Genomic DNA, 22,879 nt, shown 5'->3' on the forward strand with positions numbered 1-22,879 from the left:
CAGGCTCCACCCTCCCTTCTCCTCGGTGCCACTGGGCCGCACTCCGCCCTACCAAGTCTGCCGGTCCACGATTCTCACCAACCTGTGAAGAAAAAGGCTGGACTGATGTGCCGGGGCCCTTATCATGAAAACTTTCAAACATATCAATTCCACTAGCTACACAAGACCCAGACTCCTGGAACTGCGTGCGACCAGCCTGCCCAGAAACAGACCCGTAGGCCGACCGGACAACACTTGCCGAGGAGGAGACGGCTCCACGTCGTCACCATCGCTACTCCAATGCAACAGTTCCTGGACTAACTTCGACGCGGGACCCAAAACCTGCCCGCCACGCCCCCCCCTGCTGCGTATCCGACATGGACCTCTCAACCCTCCCAGAAGGTCTACCCCCCACAGGCAGACCCGGAAACTTCAAAGTGCCTCCAAAACCACTCAACATGTCGGTACCTTTAGTAGGCGGAATGCCGCCCGCATCCCGAATTCCCTCTGCCCAAGAAGAAAAAACATCCAAACCCTCCCAAGACCTGGCACCCACCTGGTTCCTGCTACTCCCCTGCAAAGACCCAAAAACATCACCTCCAAAACAGGCTCAAGCACTGTCTCACCTGACCCAGGATTACACGCAGCAGCACCCAACACGCCAATATCAGCCTCCAGTCCATGTGAAACATCCCTCGCCCTCCTTTCAACCTGAGCCCACTCCCCCTCCCCCACAGAACCACTGAGAACAGAAAAAAAACCTCACCACGAGTCGACACAGGAGGGGAAAACAACAGGGGGCTAACAGGCGCCAAGTTGCTCTCAGAAACCGCCACCTTAACGTGAATGCCATCACCCCCAAACAGAGGCACACCAGAAACACGAGCTGGCGTAGAAAATCATACGCCCTCAACCCCCTCACGTGAAGGCATCAATTCGACCTCCTGACCAACACTGTGTGCCCCCAATGTCGATTAGTCAGAAAAATGGCCAACCGGCCCTTCAGACGGTAACATCAATGCCTCATGCGCTTGAGGCACCAAAAGATCAACCTGCGCATGCGCGCCAACCGCCGGCGCGTTTCCCGCCTGCTCAACGGTTGGGAAAAATGAGGCAGAACGCTTCCTGCCTCCCCGCTTACCGGCCCGCTTACCCCTCGCAGCAGGAACCGAAAGTGAAGGCACCGGCTGCCCCACGGGGACAAGAGAAGCAGATGCCCCCCCCCCTCCCTCCCCCACCCCAGCCTGACTAGATAAAACCGCTCCTGCTTGCAACGGTACCACAGTTCCAAGTACCACTCTCCTAGAGCGCTGGCGGCCCCTATCACTTACCGCCTCACGGCGAAACCTCTTCGGGGACTGACAAGCCGCAACCACCGCGGCAACACGAGCTGAGGCCTGCCGCTGAGGATGCGGCGGCCCAGCTGCATCCCCAAAACAAGATCCAAGCGTCCCGCCTCGCTCAAAAGGCGAATTGCCTCCAGCAGACGATAGTCTTCACCCGACATACCGCAAAAGAACACTAAACCTACACTCACGAAGGAAAAAATTCTATTAAGTTAATTGAGCTCCCGGCCACCAGGTCACCTAGCCTAAAATGGTGGCCGGGAGGAGGAGCCAACAGAATTTATAGTTGGGCTCCCTCAGTAGAAAATAGGAGAGCCCAAAACCAGCCCCCCCCCCCCCCAAGCTCCCCTTGTTCTTGCTCCGAGAAGCCAAGGACAGTGTCCACTTCTCTGCTGCTGCCTGCCTGCCTGCCTGCCTCCCTCCTACTGACTTGCTGGGAACCATTTACATACAACCTTCCTCCATTCGTTCCCCAGTGAAATGGATCCAAAAACCAATGAAACTCTGCTGCTGGAAAAAGTCTTTTTCCCACATTTGTCTCTTTTCAAAGTGCAGCGTCTGGGTGGAGGAGGGAAAAAAAGAGAACAAAAGTTTTAAAAAACGCGAAAATTAAATAAATAAATAAATAAATAACGCACAGCCCGGTGGCCTCAAAGTGGCAAATAAATTAAATAAGGCAAGACACGGTGGCTTTTATTCACACGCAAACACAATAGCGCCACTTTTTAGGGTTTGGTAGTGAAGCGCTACTTTCGTTTTCTCGTCTATTTTTCAACAGCATTGTTTTCCCCGGGTGGGGAAGTGCACCATTCCTGGAGGTACTGCAATACTAGGTTGATGTGTGGAGTGGACAGAGCAAGCTCCTATTCCATCTCCTTGTTCCAAAAATCAATGTAATATATTGTCCCCAGATAGATGACATATCAGATATTAAAAAGATAAAAAACAGAATTTTTTTTGTTTGTTTTGAAAATCGTTTAATAGAGATAAAGGTGCATACAGAGTATCAAAATATTACATTACAGTGTAAGTAAACGGTTGGGTGCATTGTTTCTGACACAACTAGACATGTACAGTAAACAGCAAGAGATTAACGGTTGGCGGGTGTTGTTAACAAGTGCCAATCCCTTATAGCCCGTTGGCAGGAGGCTGTGGCTAAATCTTTTTTTATGGCCTATATACAAGTGCCAATCCGTAAAAGACTAGAAGCCCGGTGGCCAGAGCTGTTATGTCAAGAAAGAGGGTGCAGCATTTTGTCCCTTAAGTGATCCACTCTTTCCAGTTCTTGGTGTGCCATAGTTCACACGCTTGCTGGGCGCCTAGCACCTATATCGACTTGGAGGTAAGTGTTAATTTTGTCAAAGCATAAATTCTTGCAGTGTCTAGGGGACAAGGCTTTGTGTGAAAAGAGCAGCAGGTTACAGGCGTCCCAAAGTGTCTCTTTACTGCAGTTCAATATGTGCCATGCTGTTTTGTTGAAGGAAGAGACCAACAAAATAATACAGTGTGAAATACCAGCCACATGTACAAGAAAGGGGTGCGTGAGCGCCCAAAAGGCTTTGGTGAAAGTACAAGTCCGTAAGAGATAATACAGTGTTTCATCTTGCGCACAGTTGTCCCTGGGGCAGCGGGCTGATGGAGTCATACCTCGTCCGTGCTGGAAGGTTCTGGTGGGCAGACAGCCGTGTGCACTCATCCATGCGAGATCTCGATGATTGTGAGACAGTCCATGATGCCCCACAAGGCTCCAGGCTGTTGCCGATTGCTGCACAGAGGGTCCAGTATTGTAGTATGCTCCTGAAGGCAGAGTGCCAATTTCAATCTTTTGGCATCTTGGCATGCTGCTCGAGAAATAACTAAAGTCTTAAGTGTTCAAATAAATCTGCAAACCTTTATAAAAAGGAGGTACAGTGTGAGCCAGCGGTCTTGCATTACTTGGGACAAACAATGCATGAGATCTTAAACATGCACCCATAAAATACTGTGTAAAAAGGTTAGCCACTTAGATTTGGCCCTCAGCAGTTCGAGACACTGTATGGCAAAGCAGTTTGGAAAAAAAGAAGGAACAAACATCTGGCATTCCTTTCCCCCACGAGTCCAATGTTTGCAAAGTTTTGAACGACACCTTTTTTCCATTCTCGGCAGCCATATGAAGGAGAAAAGAAGCTTTGTACATTTCTGTAGAACAGGCTTTGTGGGAGGAAAAACCATGAACAAATACAACATGATGGGTAATATAACCGCTTTAATTATTAATATTTTGCCCTCCAGGGTAAGTTTGCGTGTAGACCACAGAGACACTTTCTTTGTTATTTTGCCATATATTTCATTACAATTGGCAGTGGTGGGGTTCCCTGGGCAAAAGAGAACACCTAGGATCTTAGTGGGGGCTGTGGTGATGGGGACTGGGAGTTTGTCCAAGTTGTCCCATGGGCCCACTCTGAGACACACACTTTTGTCTACATTCAGGGTGAGGCCTGAGACTTTCTGGAAGAAAGATGCTTATGTGAGCGCACTGCGTATTGCTTGAGTATTGGTGCAAAGAATGGTCACATCATCCATATAGGCCACTACTGAGGCCTACTTTCCAGAGCCCCGGCACAAAAGCACCACTTATCATCTTAACCCTGCGCAGGTGGCACAGAAATGGTTCCAGGGCACAAACAAACACAGCAGGGGATAAGGGGCAGCCCTGCTTCACCCTTTCATTCATGGGAAACTCCTCTGTGTAGTAGCCGTTGATGCTTACTCTGCTACAAGCATGCTTATACATGGTGCAAATCATGTTACTGGTCTTGTCAGGTTCTTGCATGCGATCTAGGGCTGTAAAAAGAAAATCACGGGAGACACGATCAAAGGCTTTCTGAAAATCCAGGCAAAAAACTCCCAGAAAGCTATTTCCTTCCGTGTTATACCATATCACATCCCTGATTTTAGCGAGGATGTCCCCAATTGAACGCCCCTTGATTGCACAAGTCTGGTCTGGGTGTATCGTAGAATGTAAGGCCATGCAGCCTTGCCAGTACTTTGGAAATAAGCTTATAGTGAACATTGAGGAGGGAGATAGGTCTCCAATTCTGCAAGGAAGTCTCCTCACCCTTTTTTGTATATCAATGTGATGATGCCTGCAGAGAAATCATTGGGAAAAGTGTTGTTGTCAAAGGATTGTGTGATCATAGACATGAAATCAGTACACAATAAACCCTAAAAGGTATGGTGAAATTCCCAGGTTAGGCCATCAATACCTGGGCTAGAACCACAGGGCGCGGAACTCAAAGCACTGAGGAACTCTTCCCCAGTAAACTGATCTCCCATTTAGTCCCTCTGGTCTTGTGTGAAAATATTAGTGACTGACTCGGAGTATGTCTCCGCTCTGTGTGCCTATTGGAGCCCGCCAGGAGCAGTGTATAAACCTTTATAAAAATCAAAAGCAATCTGCAGGCAAGCTTCAACACCGTGTTCCCGCACCCCACTGGGAGATTGCAATGTAGACATTAGTTTGTGAGCCTTTCCAGCTGTTTTAAAGAAAAAGGAGGTCATTTTTCATCATCTTGGAAATGGCGCACTCGTGATTGGAAAATGATAGCCTTACTCTTATGTTGTAACCAGGTGTTCATTTCGTTTTTTATCTCCCTCCCTTCCTCCTTTACCTGCTGCGCACAGCTGGAGTGCTAGGACCAGGCGACGTTGTAATGTTTGAAATTCTGCCCATTCCTCTTTTTTGCGTAGCCTCCCCTGCAATTGAAAAAAAGTTTGTGTTTTAAGTTTAACCCACCTCCACCACCTGTATCCTAAGGCAAAACCTTGCTTGTGTCCCCACCATTTATCATAGCAGGACCGGTATTTGATGCATATTTGCTTGTCAAGCAGAAGCTGAGTGTTCAGCTTCCATGAACCCGGGCCTCATTGAATTTTTTGTGGTACTGAGAGTTTGGCACATACCACCTGATGATCGGAGAACGGAGCAGGTTCTTTAGAGCAGGACTCTGCTACCAAGGATTTGGAAGCAAAGATTTAGTCGATTCTGGACTTGGTTTTCCTGTGGTCTGCCTCCCACGTAAAACCCGTGCCCGGAAGGTGGTGTTTCCTATTTGTATCATAAAGATCTAGATTGTGTACCAGTGACCTAAGTACCTTGGAAATGACATCCAGTGTATAGCTTGTTTGTGTCCCCTGTCGGTCTTTATGATGTAGAATGCAATTAAAATCGCCTGTCAAGACAAGCGGTGTAGCACCTGCAAGGAAAGGCTTAAATAAATACAAGAAGTGTTTACGTTCCGCTTTCTTCGTAGGCCCATACACTACATATCCTTTTTGGATTACGATCTAGGAGCATAGTTACCAGGACCGAACGTCCTGGGCATAGCACTCTTTCATCTAGAAGCTGCCAGTGCTTATGCTGAAATAGAAGCACTACTCCATCAGTTTTTAGGGAACCTCCAGACCAAACTGAGGGGCCCTTAGTCCAACATTTCTGTAAAAAAAGGTAGTTAGGTCTGAAGGATAAATAGCATTCCTGCAAACAAATAACATCTGCATGCATATTTTCTCAAAAATCTAGCACCATGGTTCCGCTAAGCTCAGTGCCCATGCATGCCCTCACGTTGCAGGAGGCGATTGACACTGCCATAATGAAAGCACAGAAGATGAAACCCATAATTGAGTCTACCACAAAACCACCATCCTCACATTCTAGTACCACTTCCTGGCCCTCCCTTAGTGAAGTGGTCTGAGAATAAGCCCTCCAGGATCGGAGTGTTCTCTAGAACCTGGCTGGCACCAACCTTCACCACTTTGACTGCATCGTTGTGTACCTCCTCAGAGTCTGAGAGGTCAAGGAGAGGGTCTAATCCCCTTCCCCGGGAGCGCTGCTACTGGGATGAGGGCCGCCTCTTATTCTGGGTGGAGCGGGAAGATTCTGCCAAGGGTTTTACTGCTTTTGATTTGCATTGATTAACCCTTTGTACTGACCACCCCTCCTGATTGTCATTGTAAGTGTGCTGCACGCTTGCCCCCACTGTGGCTAAGGTAGTAGCTGCCACCTCCGCTGCCTTTATCAGGTTGCGCACTGCCCTGTCTTATCTCCTCCACAGCAGCACCTTCCTCTGCTGTGCGAATGATCACTGAGGGGTCTATGTGCTCTGATGTGTCGGATGGGATAGGTTCTATGACCATAGGTCTGGAATAGGCAAAGCTTTCCGCTGTGTTCCACTGTGTTTGCTTTGCGGTTGCTCTTATTGCGTTGCACGTGCCCTTCTAGTGCCGCCTGCTTATCGCTCGCAATGTCTCTACACTCCTGACCCTCCTCTGCGCTGCCGCTCATCATCAGTATCCACAATATCATCCTCGTCGTGAATGCCTGCTTCAACCAAGGACCCTGCATGTTCCTCGTCCTCCTCTGAGCCCATACTACACCTGTAAAAAGGAATGGCATCAAAAATTCCCATTATCTCGTAGTCTGTGAAGTCTGAGGCCGCTACCCATCTGCAACACCCAAGGTCTCAGTTGCGCTGTGAGTTGGCAGAGGGGTGTGAAAGGGGGCCACGTTCCCAGAGCCTGCTGCTGTAGCATAGGAAAAACGTCCCTTGGGGCAGGCTTTGAACAGGTGGGAGTTGCTGCAAAAAAAGGTTACACTTCTTAGGAGCAGAGCACTGGATTGTCTTGTGATCAGTGCCTCTGCAATTTCTGCTCACCATACCTGAGTATTGGTCTTTTGAATGCCCAAACTGTTGGCATAGCCTGCAAAAAAGGGGCTGTCCGGAATACACAAATAAACCTTTGTTTGGGCCCAGTGCGAAGGTCTGTGGTGGGTGGGCCAATCCCCCAATGACCTCCGGGTCAGATTTTAAAGTGACATGGTAGCGCTGCTTGCCATTCCATATATATTTAAATTTTTATTGTAGTGCTGTACTTCTCAAGGAATACCTCAATAAGGCGTGGGTCTGTGTAAGGATAATACATGTGGACCACAAGTACCATTTCCTTTGGTGCTACATGGAGGTAAAAGAGAGCCCCTGGAGCCCCCGATGCTCATGATTTTTCTGTGTTGCCTGTAACACGTTCTGGCATATCGACTAACTCGAGAAAGTGACTTAGAAAATGCCACTGTTGGAAAAATACTGGATACAGTCAATAGCTCGCTCTGCCATAATATGTTCCTTCTTAAGCACTTCATACACCATAAAGATCACTTTCCTCTCCCTCCTTCACACCGAGTTGTGCACGAAATCGAAGCAATACCTTTAGAGATCAAAATTAGAATGATTCTACTATACATTGTTAGAGATTTTCCATGAGCTCGTTCTTATTATTTTTGGTTGCATGCCCATAAATATTACAGTTGCGGAAGATGTTACCTTGATAACTCACAGTTAGAAAAAAAAGGCTCTACCGTGCTCAATGCATCCCTGTTTAAGTATTGTGAAGGCGTTGCTTTTAATAAGGAAAACTATGCCAGCATTTTTGTTGCCTCTCCCCGACCAAACGGAAGGGCCAAACTCCCATTCTTCCTGCAGGAATGAGTAATTGTAATTAAAGGGTAAGTAACATTCCTGGAGTCAAATTATGTCTGTGTAGATTTTTGCATTATTCCAAAATAGCTGTACTTTTTGAAGTTTGTTTCAGGTCTCTTACATTTAAAGTGGCTATTGTGATAGCCATTATAAAAAGGTATTTAATCATCATAGTGACGTTATATTTTATCCTCAGTCATCTCTGCACTTGTTCCTTGTTCTACCTAAAAAATGTTTGTTAGCGTGTGAAAAATTCTTCCTCGCTTCCCATAAAATTGTCATGCTCAAAAAGTCATTTTTCATCATGGCATGATCATACCATGAAGTGATGTTAATCTGATTTTGATTGCCCACAGGACTAAATTTGAACAGATGATCAATCGTCCTTTTTTCTTTTTCTTATAGCACTTAATGCTTCCAATTTCAGAAATGCTGTCCGGCATGGTGCGTAGGAGTCTTTACGCACCACGCCGGAACAGCATTTCTTAACATCAGGACTATCAATGAGTCATTTGACCGCTTTGAAAATATTCAAGGTCACAAAAGGCCCATACTGCGAAGACTGCTATATGCACACTGTGTTGTCCTGACGAAGATCTAATGGATTAACACAACTCAAGACCGAAACGTCGACTACATAGTCCATTTCTTTGTTCATGATTATTTGTATAAGGTGACTGTTTTGTTTAAGAGAAATAGATATCACCTGCTATTTTATCCAGGATTGGACGTTTTTCAAATGAAATATAGGAAGAATTTTTAAAGTCCTTGTTCATTTGTAAAGCATTGTGATCAACTTTAAAATGTTGGTATGTACCCTATGAGTTAAGTAATGATATAAAAAATATTTTTTTTCAAAAAAAGATTGTTCTGTGTTTCTCAGCTCTATTTTGACTATTTCATTTGATTGTCAGAAAATTACGATTTGAAATAAATTACAACAGTTATTGATTTGATTGATTGGATTTTGTAAGTATTAATAACACCAATCTGAATCTGATAATTACTTGGATAAACTAATCCCCTTGCTGGCGCCAAAAACCCTATACTGTTAGTATGTGCCCAAGCTTTATTGGGTTGTCTCACCTCTCCTCTCTCTGGACACAAAAGCAGACACTATTTTAAACTATGTCCAACAAAAAGATTCTAGCATTTGCATTTGATAAGTAGCCAAAAAACTTTTCACCAAACCATAACATTCAGGTGATGAAAAAGCAAGGGGAGAAACAGTTGTTGCTGTTCACATATTCAGTGACCTTAGAACAAAACCTAGGTTATATTTCACAAAAGCCCCGCTTCGGCTTGGCAAAGAAAAACATGTGTAAATGAACTACAACAAAATACAAATGAAGGATATGTCACAGATCAGGTAAGTTAATTCCCTCTGCACTCCTTGGCTTGTACAGAATGTCTCTCCCCAATGGCTCCATTGCACCTTTCCAGAAGAAAAGAGCAAATTTCCGTGCCAGCATCACTTGTACTCTTCGCGGTGGATGAAACATTGCAGCCAAGTAAAACAAACTTTATTACAAAAACCCTCCCCTCAAAAGACAAGTCCCTCAATGACCATAATCCAAGAGTCCTGGAAACTTGTTGAATCTTCTCCTTCCAGTTCTTCTTTCCTTGGCCTTCTGTGTCAAACTTGACTCCCAGCACTGTTACAGCGTCCTCCATTCATTTGATTTCGGGACAAGGATTCTCCTCCCACTTCGCATAAAGCATGCATTGAGACTTATGACCATTGAGTTTAGAGCCAGAACCTTTGCAATAAGTGTCAACTTCATCCAAAGCAGTTCTTACAGACAATCTATTAGTACATAAAAGTGTAATATCATCCATACATAGTTGTACTTTTACAGGCACACGCATCAAGCGTTTGCGAATTCGCAAATGATGCGAATCGCAATTTCAGAGCAATTGCGTTCGCAATTGCCAGTGTAGAATGCATCATCCAAATATTTGTGAAAATCGCAAAATAATCGCAAAAAATGAGAAATCGCAAAAAATATTCTGAGTACAATTGCGATTCCTTATCTGCGAATCGCATTTACTGATTCACAAATAAGGAATCGCAATTGATATGCATAAAAAAATCGCTAATTGCGATTTTCTCAAAAATCGCAATTTTGCACTTGCAAATTAAGAAGGGACACAACCAGGTGGTAAAAATAAAATTCAAACCTGAAACACCTGCAAACCAACTGAAAATGTATAAAACACACCCACACAAGGCCCCAGAGCTCAAAATGGCTGGTCTGTACCTGATGGCGAGGAGGATGCGGCTGCTAGGTGCTGGACAGGGAAGGAAGCGAATCAATGAACGCATATTCAGAGTGCGCATAACTTTGCTTGGGCAGCAGGATGACGAAATATACAATAAGTATAGGCTGAATGGACAAATGATACATGATCTAATTAATGAATTGGACCCCATTCTTCAAAGACAGACACATAGGACCAAAGCTATCCCAACGCACGTACAAATATTATGTTGCCTACACCTACTGGCATCAGGCAGTTTTCAGGGAGTAGTTGCAGTAGCCGGAGGTGTCTCACAAAGTGCATTATCAAGAATGTTGAAAGCGTTTCTTGATGCCATGATGCCCCGGATACATGCACATATACGTTTTCCAACCTCAGCCCATGACCTAGCTAAGACTAAGCAGGAATTTTATCAAATAGCTGGCTTCCCACAAGTAATTGGTTGTATAGATTGCACCCAGCTACACAGGAATATTTGTATAGAAATAGGAAATGCTACCATTCCCTCAACATTCAGGTTGTGTGTAATGCCAAAACCATCATAACAGACATTGTTGCGCAATTTCCTGGCAGTGCACATGATTCATACATCTTCGGGCAAAGTCGCATGCAGACCCGACTTGCAAGGGGCGACTTTGGAGAGGGACATTTGCCAGGTAAATATGTGCTACACAGCATTACAAACTTGTCACAAATGCATATCTGAAACACATAGTTGACATATTTTCTATTCTCGCATGTAGGCGACCGCGCATACGCCTTGCACAATTACCTCATGACACCTTATCTCAATCCTGTAACAGCCACCCAAAGAAGATACAATGCAGCACATATCTCAACAAGGAATGTGATAGAGAGAACATTTGGGCTACTAAAGAGCAGATTCAGACGCCTACATAAGACAGGAGGAGAAATGAAATACAACCCAGAGCAATGCTGCAATATTGTGGCAGCATGTGCCATGCAGCACAACATAGCGACAAAGGGAGGCCTGGAAATCGACCTTTCTGACAGTGACTCTGAGGATGAAAACTAGCCAATCCTTCACCAACGTGCCCAACAAGGATCTGACGCAGCAGAAGGACGCAGACGCAGAATGGAGATTACACAAAATTACTTTTAAGGTGAGTAATGATGACACGAAGACAGTATGGTTTGCAAAGTAATTTTTAATAAGAAGAGTATGTGACCTGGAAACAGAGGCGCACTTTAAAAGTGACTTGGGGCACACTTTTGTAGCCAACAACATTTACTATTTCAAAATAAATTAAAATACTTGTCAGTCCGTGATGAGGTCACAATGTGAGAATGGTTCATTCACCATCTCAACAGGATTTGTGCATGGGAGCCTAGCGTTTCTTGCCCCGAACACCGAGACGCCTCTCGGCAGCAGCATCTTCTTGCCCTAGGCTGGGTCTGGATGTGATGGCACTGCGTTTGACCGTCTAGCCTCATTAACAATTGGCATTGGTGTATTGATCATGCCTGAGGCACCCTCACTGATTACATTTGGTGCAGGGATGTCTCCACCACTTGTAGATGCAGTCACCATCTCGACTGCGTTTGTGACTTGCTGTAATCCTGTAGCAACATCACTATTATCATTGGACATTTCGGTTTGCATTGTTGATATTCTACGTGACAACATAGCTGTTGCTGTGGCCAGTGTGTTATTGGACGCCACTTGCATTTTCAGTTGCTGCATGAGTTCTTGATGCTGTGCATTGTGTGCTATTTGACCCTCCTGCATGACTCTTGTCATTTCCTGGAGACTAGTGGCAAGCACAGCTAGGTTACCTGACATTTTGGCAATTTCGGCCTTGATTAATCTAGTGTTTTCTGCCTGCAGGCGATGTGAACGAAGCATCTGTCCCTCCAAGCCACCCCAGACCTCATTCAACTGTTCCACCTGCTGTGGCCTTCGTGCTCTGCGTCGTCTCCTTGTCAACCTTGAATTGCCTCTCCGGTTGAAGGATGATCTACTTGTGGCATTAGTACTTCGTGGGTTGCTGACATGAGGTGCTGCATCAGCCTCATCATCTGTGTAATAGGGTACCAAACTTTGGACAGGTGTCCTACGGGATTGTGGGACACGTGATTGGATGTTTTGCAAAGCTGGTGTGTTTTCAGGTTCAGAGGCGCTGCTGAGCTGGATGTCCTGGACATCATTGTCCCCGGCCTCACCATGTTCTGCATCTGTGAGGTTAAACAGTGCATAACAGCATTAATGTATGCTTTTTAGGTTATGTGACTGTTGTAACATGAATAAACATTAATTCTTTGGCACAGTTACTACACTTTTGGAATTGGTTTAAATAATATGTGTGTCTGTGACTGGAACTGCTTGACCAAAATACATCTCCCATGATGCACTTGCTATACTATTGAAAGTGATGTTAATGTTTCACTACTTGCGTGTGCGCTATGCAGAGCTACCATTCACACTGCAGTGATAGGGACAATGTACACATGCATTCCTCTTACCTTGGGATGTGTGTGCTACTCCGGAGGTATCCAGCAGCGTCACACCGACAACAGCTTCTCTCTGGATTGTGGTCTCAATTAAATCCTCCATGGGAGTGTTTCCGGTGTGTGGTGGTGTCCCTCCTCCAGTTAGTAGCGCATCCTTCAAGCGGTCTGCGATGCGCACCTTGGTCCTACTGCGCAAATCGTACCGCCTTTTTTTCAGTTCGTCGATGGTACGATGAGTGACCCCAATTGCGTTCACTCTGCTTTGTATCATGAGCCATATTCTCCTTTTCTCCTGCTCCGGCACCATGAGAGAAGCCTTCCCAAACAGCTTCTCATTGCTGTGTACAACTCCCTCAATCAGGACTTCAATTTCTGTTTCTGAAAACTTAAGTTTTCTTTTTCTGCCACTTTGAGAGTCCTCAACAGTTTCTGCAGGCTCCATTTTGTGTACCTTACAGGTTTTATTAATCAGACACACTCCTCTCTTGCTCCCAGTACCAGCTCCCTCCTCTCTCTGTGCTCCTGGAGTGAAAATGAGGCTCTCAGAGCACACTTCCTGTTTCAGAATGAGGCTTGGAGGGCACAGTTCCTGGTTCTGACATCATCAATATGCATCAACGGGCGACCTCGCAATTTGCGATTTCGCAAATTGCGATATTGCAATTATTTCTGCGATTTTTAGCGATTCCTTAGTAAATCGCTATTTTCTTGTTGCATCCCGTTTTGCGATTCCTTATTTGCGATTCCTTAAAAATCGCTAATAAGGAATTGCAAAACGTTTTGTTGGTGCATGTCACCGTTACAGATTGTCCGCCACTCCCAGGTATATGAACCCCAGAAATACGTGTATCCCCCTGAATCATTTTACTGAGACATTCAATAGCACAAACAAATAACGTGGGAGACATAGGACAACTCTGCCTCACTCCACTCTGCACATTAAATTCCCTAAAGTACCAACCATTGTATAACACTTTACTAGTAGAGGAGGCCTCATAGATCCATCGCAGCCACTGGATGAACAATAAAGGGAAACCTATTGCAGCCAATACTTGCCATAAAAAGTTATGAGACATTTTTTCATAAGCTTTTTCGAAGTCAAGACTCAACAAAGCCAAAGGAGAATGCCTGTCTATTTGGAATTAAATAGAGTCTCTAATGAGAGCCAAACAATTTGAAATCAGTCTCCCTTTAACAGCACTCACTTGGTCTAGAGAAATGAGATCAGAAATATTTTCACCCATCCTCAGAGTCCAAAACTTTGTACAATTTGTAATCAGTATTCAGCAAGGTGATAGGCCGCCAATTTTTCAACTCCGCTCTATCACCCTTCTTGTGCAATAAAACAATGATTCCTTCACAGAATGTCTTGGGTGTTTCACCAAGAATTTCCGCTCTCAACAGACTTCCAGTACTGAGTCCTTCAAGATCGGCCAGAACTCTTTATAGAACTCAATAGGAAGTCCATCTGCAGCGGGCAACTTTCCATTGTCAAAGGAATTCATAGCTATGTCAAGCTCCTCCAGTAAGAAGTCTTTCACTAGGCTCTGCTTCGCTTCAAAGTCAGTGTGTCCTGTATCACTGCCAGTGAAGCCGCTGACTCAGATGGACTGACAAATTCCTCAGTCTAAATCCTCAAAAAACTGAACACGTCACCAATGCCTTTCTTAGTATTCTGCAACCTTCCCTGACTGTCCTTCCATCCATCTGCTGCTCTTTGTTCCTCTATTACTTTCTTTAAAAAATAGCGTGAGCATTTTTCATTTCAATCTACTCATTCAGCTCTGGCAAGGGACTTAACTACATCCAGACGCTTCAAATATATATTTTCAATCTCTTCTTCCAAGTCTCTCACTTCTTTCACAACATTCATGCCCAATCTGATCATGCCATACAATCTCTGCAGAAAAGGGGGTGGTGATGAACAGAGTGTCTGAATTAAGCAGACCACTCTTACCCAGTCCAAAGATCAGGGCTTGATCCATCACCGTTATTTATCTCACTGCACCATCCCAGTTCAGAACCTGGCTATATGCAAATCAGTCTGTCCCTGGCCCAGTGCATCATGAGAACAGGGCAGACTAAACTACCAAGCCAATTCTTCACCAGAAAGGAGGTAAGCTACCGGGGACCGGTTTCTGGCATTTCAGCCGTCTTCGGCCCGGCTTGCTTGAATCCTGATGGTGCAGTGAGAAAGGGACTCATGTCTGAGTATACCCTGCCACACCTATAGTGGTCAAAAACGATTCAGAAAAGGGGGTGGTGATGAACAGTGTGTCTGAATTAAGCAGACCACTCTTACCCAGTCCAAAGATCAGGGCTTGATCCATCACCGTTATTTATCTCACTGCACCATCCCAGTTCAGAACCTGGCTATATGCAAATTAGCCTGTCCCTGGCCCAGTGCATCATGGGAACAGGGCAGACTAAATTACCAAGCCAATTCTTCACCAGAAAGGAGGCAAGCTACCGGAGACCGGTTTCTGGCATTTCAGCCGTCTTCGGCCCGGCTTGCTTGAATCCTGATGGTGCAGTGAGAAAGGGACTCATGTCTGAGTATACCCTGCCACACCTATAGTGGCCAAAAACGATTCAGAAAAGGGGGTGGTGATGAACAGTGTCTTAATTAAGCAGACCACTCTTACACAGTCCAAAGATCAGGGCTTGATCCATCACCGTTATTTATCTCACTGCACCATCCCAGTTCAGAACCTGGCTATATACAAATCAGTCTGTCCCTGGCCCAGTGCATCATGGGAACAGGGCAGACTAAACTACCAGGCCAATTCTTCACCCCCTTTTCTGAATCATACAATCTCTGCAAGCGTCCCTGTAACACATTCAAATAGCGCATCCTGTCTTTTGCCAGCTTTCTACCTTCCTCTCTAAAAAAAAAACTCACCAATTCTCACCTTGAACCACAACCACCAGTCAGTCCAAGTTTTCCAACCCTCAAAACGTTCAGAAAATAGCTTCTTCAGCCCTTCATCCTTCAAAAGACATTCAACTTCCAAACACCTTTACCATGTATTTGCACATTGTCCAAAACTATTTCTGCTTTATTGCCATGTGATCTGAAAAGAAAAGCGGTTCAAGTGCACATTTTGTACATTTCAAGTTATTTGATATCAACAAAAAATCAATCCTGGACCTCAATGATCAGTCTGGACCATGGCAAGTAAAAGAACTTACATCATCCCTACTCCCATCTCCCCCAGCTTGAGGCCTAGTCTGCCTCCCAGCCCCAGGATTAGTCTGTAAAATAGCATCAGTTAGATGAAAGTCACCCACAATATCCTTGAGAGCATGGCCTGCTTTTTCAATAGGACGTCTACTCCCTGTATCTTTACAAGTTAAACCGGTGTTAAAATCTCCTGCCCAAATCAAACTCCCTCTGGTCAAACATGCCCTTCTGCAAACATTTTCAAAGAGATGCATTCGTTCTTCTTTATCAGCAGGAGCATATGTATTCAGTAAAGTAAAGGTAGCGCCCTGGAAAAGTGCCTTTACCCTTAGTGATCTCCCTGGTTTGAGAACTGTGGAATCAAGAATACTCTCCTTCCTGCTCGCCACCATAACTGCCACTCCACTGTTCCGGTTGCTGTCATCTCCAGACCAAAAGGAAGGACCTTTCTTCCAAGCTTGCTGCCACCAAGAGTAGTCTTTCCTGCAGGTGCATCCTAGGGCGGCGACCTCCCAGCACCAGCACACAGGAGGAGAGAAAAGCTGCGTTGTGCCTCTCCAGGCCCCAGAAATGTAAACACACGAACTGACGTATTTGTCAGTTCATTTTGCTTTAATTTCTATGCAGGTAACAACGGAAGTGCATAGAGTAGCACCCAAGGGAGGGTATGAAGTGGAAAGGATCACTTATATGCAGGAACAGTCAGGAGGCGAACAGGTTGAATAGAAAGATTTATTTCCACAAAGTCAGCGTATCCACAGGAGCACGTCTGCACTCAGCAACCTCCAACTGCATAAGTGCCTAAAGCCACAGTTGGAAGCTACTGGTTGAAGACGCCTCGAGAAATGCATCTCTTGAAGATAAACATTCTTCAAGAGATGCGCGACCACAAATACAGATCATACAGCACCTGTGAGCTGTCAGAACTAACTGCACGTGCAAGTAACATCAAAGAACAGAACAAATAACTCTAAGCACTCTACATCTCCTCCCTCCCCACAAAATAAAGAAATAAAGAAATTACAAGCAAACTTAACTTAAATAAAAATCTCTAAAGCGTGAAGGAAACAAACAATTCCTATGAGACCTAGATGGCAAATCCGAAGAGGGAGAGGGGAAGGAAGAACATGAAGCTTCAGCATTTTCTAAAATGTCTTGAGAAGGAAAAGAAACATCACTCAACATATCTTGAGCAGGTAAAGGAACATCATTTAAAACTGGAGCTTCCAGCTGAGTTGTAAAATCATAAAAGGAACAGGAGGGGCTCTCATCACCATGCTTAGTTCTAAGAACCTTCCTAGCCTGTTCAGATGTTAACTTTACAACAGCACGTTTGTTACGCCACCCTCTTTTATCTAGAAACAGTGATCCTTTAGATACTTTGAGAACCTGAGTTGGAAGTGAAAACTTTGACAAACCCTTCTTCACTCTATCAACAGTCTTCACCATAACCCAATCACCAACTACAAATGATTCTGGAACTGAAATTACTTTAGAATCAAAGTTCCGCTTCTGCCCTTCCTGTTGTCTTTCAACATTACTTTTAACAACTAATTTGTCTGAACAGGCTATACATTTAGTCTTTTCTGAAGCCAAATCCTTAATCCAGGAGGGAGAGACAATACCATGTGGATTCCTCTTTTTCAATAGCCTGAAAGGGGATATGCCTGTAGTAGAATGAGGAGTAACTAAGTATGCCCAAACTTTTCCCTTAAAAAATTCTCAACATCCATACTACATGAAGTTGCAGTCTGAATGCCCTCCTTCAAAAACCTGTCCATACGCTCAATCAAACCATTTGACGAGGGAGAATAAAGAGCAACCCTTAAATATTTCACATCAAACCCCTTTAAAAACTCTTCCATGGCACCAGAACAGAAATGTGAACCATTGTCACTAACAATTTCTCTTGGAGGACCCTCTGTCCTAAAAACTCGTTTCAAGAAACGTATTGCTGACACTGAATCTGGATTTGCACAAAAATCAAAATCAAACCACTTTGAATGATACTCCACAATTGAAACTATGTAACGCTGAGATTGCGAAAGAATCTCAAACGGACCGGAAAAATCAATGGCCAACTTGTCCCATGCCTCTTCAGGAACTGGAACATTGTGCAGCGGTAAATTCTGTAACTTCCAGTGTTTATCTGACACCAAACAAGTACTACAAGCGTCAATTCATTCATTTACATTTCTCTCCATGGCAGGCCAACAGAAATGTTCCTTCAACTTACATGAAGTCCCACCGACACCTAAATGACCCTGGTGAGCTGCCAAAAGCAACTTCTTACGCAAGGCTAAAGGAGGAACACATCGATCCCCCCCTAAAAATAACTCCATTAATTATTGTTAATTCCCCAGATACCTGCACAAAAGACCTGACAAAAGACTTCAAAGGGGCAGGAAGGGAACGTATCCTGGGCCAACCTGATACTATCAAATTCTTCACAGCCACAAGAACATCATCATCCGAATAGCATTTAAACCAATCCTCCTCTGAAATAGACAGTGGAGAAAACACCAAGTCTTCTTAAGAGGCCACAACACACTCAACATCATCCTCCAGCACATTATCATTATTATCAAAAGGCAACCTCAGCTCTCATGTTCTTACCTCCAGCAATATGGTGAATACTAAAGTTAAATTCATGCAACTTGGAAAGAATTCTCACCAACCTCGAAGAAGCTTTTACAGTGCCATTTCCGTTCAAAAGATGTAACAAGGGCTTATGACCACTATAAAGCAAAAAGTGAGAACCCCAAATGTAGACCTTAAACTTTTCAACCACCCACGCAAGAGCCTCTCTTTCGATGGTACTGTAGTTGCACTCAGCGCTGTTAAGTGACCTAGATGCAAACCCAATAGTATGTTCCAAAGAACCATTCCACTGACAGAGAATAGCACCAAGGCCCTTCTGACTTGAATCCACATAAATACCACACTTCAGACCTGGCGTAAAAGATGATAACGGAGGCGAATTCACAATTACCTTCTTGATGTTATTGAAGGCTATATCCGCTTCTGCATTCCACAAAAATGCAATATCCTTTTTAATTAACACTCTAAGGGGTTGAACCAACTGGGAATAGTTCATGACGAACCTAGAATAATACTCAGGGAGACCGAGAAAACATCTCAAAGCATCCTTATTACCTGGTACGGGCACATTTGAGATAGCTTGGGTAAGTGAAAGTTTAGGTTTAATACCCATAGTCGAAATCGAATGACCCAAATAGTCCAATTCCTCTACAAATAATTTACATTTCTTTTCACCAAGAGTAATGCCAACATCTCTGAAACGTGTCAAAACAACTCGCAGATCCCTGATATGCTCATCAACACTCTTTGAATGAATCAAGACATCGGCCTGATACGCCTGGACACCCTTAATATCACACAAAACACTATCCATAAATTTTTTAAATACGCTCGCGGCGCTCGCCAACCCAAAAGGGAGCCTCAAGTATTTGAAGGCCCCAAAAGGGGTTATAAATGTGGTGAGCTCCGCTGAGCACTACGTCAAAGGAATTTGGTGATATGCACTCCTCAAATCCAAAAGCGTAAACAATTTGGACTCCGTAATTCCAGTGAGAAGCTCCTTGGCAAAGGATAACAGTCAATTAAGATGTTTTGGTTTAACTTTAACGACCTACGGTCAGCACATAAACGAATACTTGAGTCCTTTTTTTTACGACCACAATCGGACTGACCCACAAAGATGAGTCCACAGCTTCAATTATTCCTTCTTCTACCATCTTCATTAACACTTTCTTCAAATCCTCCCTCACACTAAGAGGTACATTCCTCAACTTATGTATCACAGAGACCGCATTAGGCTTAAGGCGAATACGATGTTCATAATTTTAGATCATGCCAACAGAATCATTAAAAACTTCTGGAAACTCAGAAACAATTTTGTTTACAATTCCCACATCAACAGAATTAACTGAGCAAAAGTTACTTTCTTCGTTTATCTGTGCAGGAAATTCAGATCCAGGAACGAGCTTGAGGCCCATCTTGGCAAGATCCTGCCAACCCACAATGCATTTCCCATCAGTGGCCACATAAACTTTTGTATAAATACTCCTGCCCAAACAAGTCACACTCGTTATGAAGAAACCCCACATATCAATCTCTTTTCCCCCATATCCCTTTGGTATGACATCCAAAGGTTCAAGTGTAACTTTACAAGACCAGTGTGTATTAAATAAAACATCTGATATAATTGTCATGGGTGCGCCTGAATCTGCCATCATATCAATTGCTATGTGATCAACAATCACCTCACAAGTAGGATCCTTCACTCGTTCTATACCAATTGAATCAACCATTAGAATGGAAACTAAGTGAATAGAAAGAATTTCCTTTTTTACTAAACTTCTCTGTTGACCCCCTTGAGAAGCACCAATGTCAACAGAACTAATGGTTGCATTTTTCATTTCAGAGTCAATAATCTGAACATCCGAATCTTCACCTGTAAAGGAAGAAATATTATTAATTTGAAAACCTTTTCTGTTTCGACAAACAGATTGAAAGTGCCCATTTCTTTGACAAAAGGTACACTTTTTCCCATGAGCTGGACATACAGGACTATAACCAAGGTGTGTTTAAGATCCACACCGAAAACAAAATGCACTTGACCTCCTCTGAAATGGTCTCTGAAATGGCCTATTTCTGGAATATACCGCATTCACACTCAAGTCAGTTTGATGAAAAGGTGAAATGTTTTCAGTAATGCACTTTGAAGAGACAGTTGACCTCTCAATCCCTTTTGCCATTTCTAAAACCTCAGACAAGGAAGGGTCTCTGCAGCTCAATATTCTTTCTTGTATTTTTTTGTGGCAGCATTTGTACACAAATTGGTCTCTTAAAACCGTGTCCAAGTATGCCCCAAACTTGCACTCTGCCGCAAGATTCCTTAGTGCAGAAATGAACTCTTCTACGTCTCATCCTGCTCCTGACGTCTTTTTATAAAATTAAACCTTTCAAGGATGACACTGGGCTGTTCAAGGAACTTCCTATTCAATTTCAAAATTGCCGCAGCATATTCATTCATGGCATCCCCACTACCAGAAGCTGGCAGTGGATTTGGTAAATTGTCAAAAATTTGCCTTCCTTCTTTGCCCAAATTACTGTAAAGAATTGCCATTTTTCTCTTTGCAGAGTACTCATCCGCTCCTATGGCAACCAAGTAGCTTTCAAAACTTTTAAACCAGAGTCTCCATGGTTCTTTTGGCTTCCCAGGGACTGGTAAAAAGTAATTCAAACTCACAATCTGCTGATTTGTGGCAATTCTCCTTTTTTTTTTAATAAAGTTATTAAAGTCCTTTTAAACTTAGGACAGCAAAATCTGTTAAATACTCTTAGAAACTTTTTAAACTTCTCTATTTCTTTTAAATACGTTACTTGGAACAATAAATGAGTCAGTTTAAACTTCACCTTTTTTTTTTTTTTTTTTTTTAATAAATAAAACGCTCCAAAATACTTGAATCTCCTAAGTCTCTCAATCAGGAATAAAATTCTGAGTCATCCGCTTTGATTTACCCAAATCCTTTTGAAAGCGCTCACCATTAAGGCTCTCTCTCCTCACGATCGGTTATTCTCCTTCCTATCGGTAAATTGTTAACATGGTAACTCAAGCAAGCTCTCTCCGAATATACAAGATGGCCCCGATGCGTAATTACGCTCCTGGACGCATGCGCGTGATGACGTATGTTCGAGACGAGACTACGATCTCGCTCACGTCACAGAGGAACCGCCAATGAGATTGTTAATCCTCAAAAAGGATTAAAATATCCGCTTTCTCGCCGTAGCAATCAATTTGAGGCAGATTTTCAGGACGTGGATATTCAACGAAGCCTTTAAACGATGGATGAGCTTATTTCAAGATCGTGCAAAGTAGGTGATACGCTGTTATTCGTTAAAAAGCATCCCACCCTCGTCGCCAAGATGTGAAGTGGAAAGGATCACTTATATGCAGGAATAGTCAGGAGGCGAACAGGTTGAATAGAAAGATTTATTTCCACAAAGTCAGCGTATCCACAGGAGCACGTCTGCACTCAGCAACCTCCAACTGCATAAGTGCCTAAAGCCACAGTTGGAAGCTGCTGGTTGAAGACGCCTCGAGAAATGCATCTCTTGAAGATAAACATTCTTCAAGAGATGCGCGACCACAAATACAGATCATACAGCACGTGTGAGCTGTCAGAACTAACTGCACGTGCAAGTAACATCAAAGAACAGAACACATAACTCTAAACACTCTACAGAGGGGTGCATCGCGCTCCATGTATTGCGCATGTGTGAGCAGTGCTTCTCCTTTCAGCCCTCTTCACACATTTGCAACCCTTAGACATGCTGCTCATGCTCTTTGCAACGCAGCATATCTAATAAACGATGCATGCACGGGCGGTAAGGCAAAAATCGCCCCAGGTTCTATCAGGAGTCAGGATGGAGCAGGGGTGAAAAAAGGGTTAACCCTCAGCTCTATCTTGATTTCTCCTAAGGCTGTGATCAACTAGTTTGTGGCGCAGCAATAAAATGCTGAATGGAACCATTGAAGACGTGCAGAAACACGCAGGTAAGTAAACAGTGAAAAGGAATCCTTGCAGATCAGAATTCCACTAAAAAAGGCAAAGCGCCTACCGAGATTCAACACTGCCTTAAAATGAAGTCTGGCCCAATTTCCTAATGTTTCCTGCTGTACGGATTCATTTAGAAGCGTTGCATATCATTTTACCTCATAGTTGACAGTGCGTCTCTTTGCGCGTTTTAAATAGATCTTCTTTAATAATCGTGCTGTGTTTGTTTGCTTTATCAGCGAGTGGAAAAAATACTCCAATGTATAGCAAAGTAAAGGAGTTTCAAGTCATGATGGCCAGAGCTTGAAAACCAGACTTTAATAGTCAATTTACAAATGTGTTTCAATGTAAAATTTACAAATGTATTTCAATGTAAATCTGCTGCAATTGAATGGCATCCAGCACATATCTGACGGTAAATCTGTTGTAGATTACCTAACTGGTCACAAAGAGGCTGCATTTCAAAATAGTTTACAGGATTAAGACACCTGGTGCAGAGATCTGTCTGTCCAGAAATTTTTAGGGGATTATACTGCTCTG

At 43.8% G+C, this 22,879-nt stretch overlaps 1 non-coding gene across 1 annotated transcript; it reads right to left on the reverse strand.

Annotated features, from left to right (window-relative positions):
- Positions 1-2,121: 2,121 nt before the first annotated feature.
- LOC147707173 (U2 spliceosomal RNA) lies at positions 2,122-2,313 on the reverse strand. The gene has a single exon (XR_015297101.1). It is a non-coding gene; the product is annotated as a U2 spliceosomal RNA (small nuclear RNA).
- Positions 2,314-22,879: the final 20,566 nt, after the last annotated feature.

The sequence above is a fragment of the Lissotriton vulgaris genome, chromosome 6 (assembly GCF_964263255.1).
Source record: "Lissotriton vulgaris chromosome 6, aLisVul1.2, whole genome shotgun sequence".
Lineage (NCBI taxonomy): Eukaryota > Metazoa > Chordata > Amphibia > Caudata > Salamandridae > Lissotriton > Lissotriton vulgaris.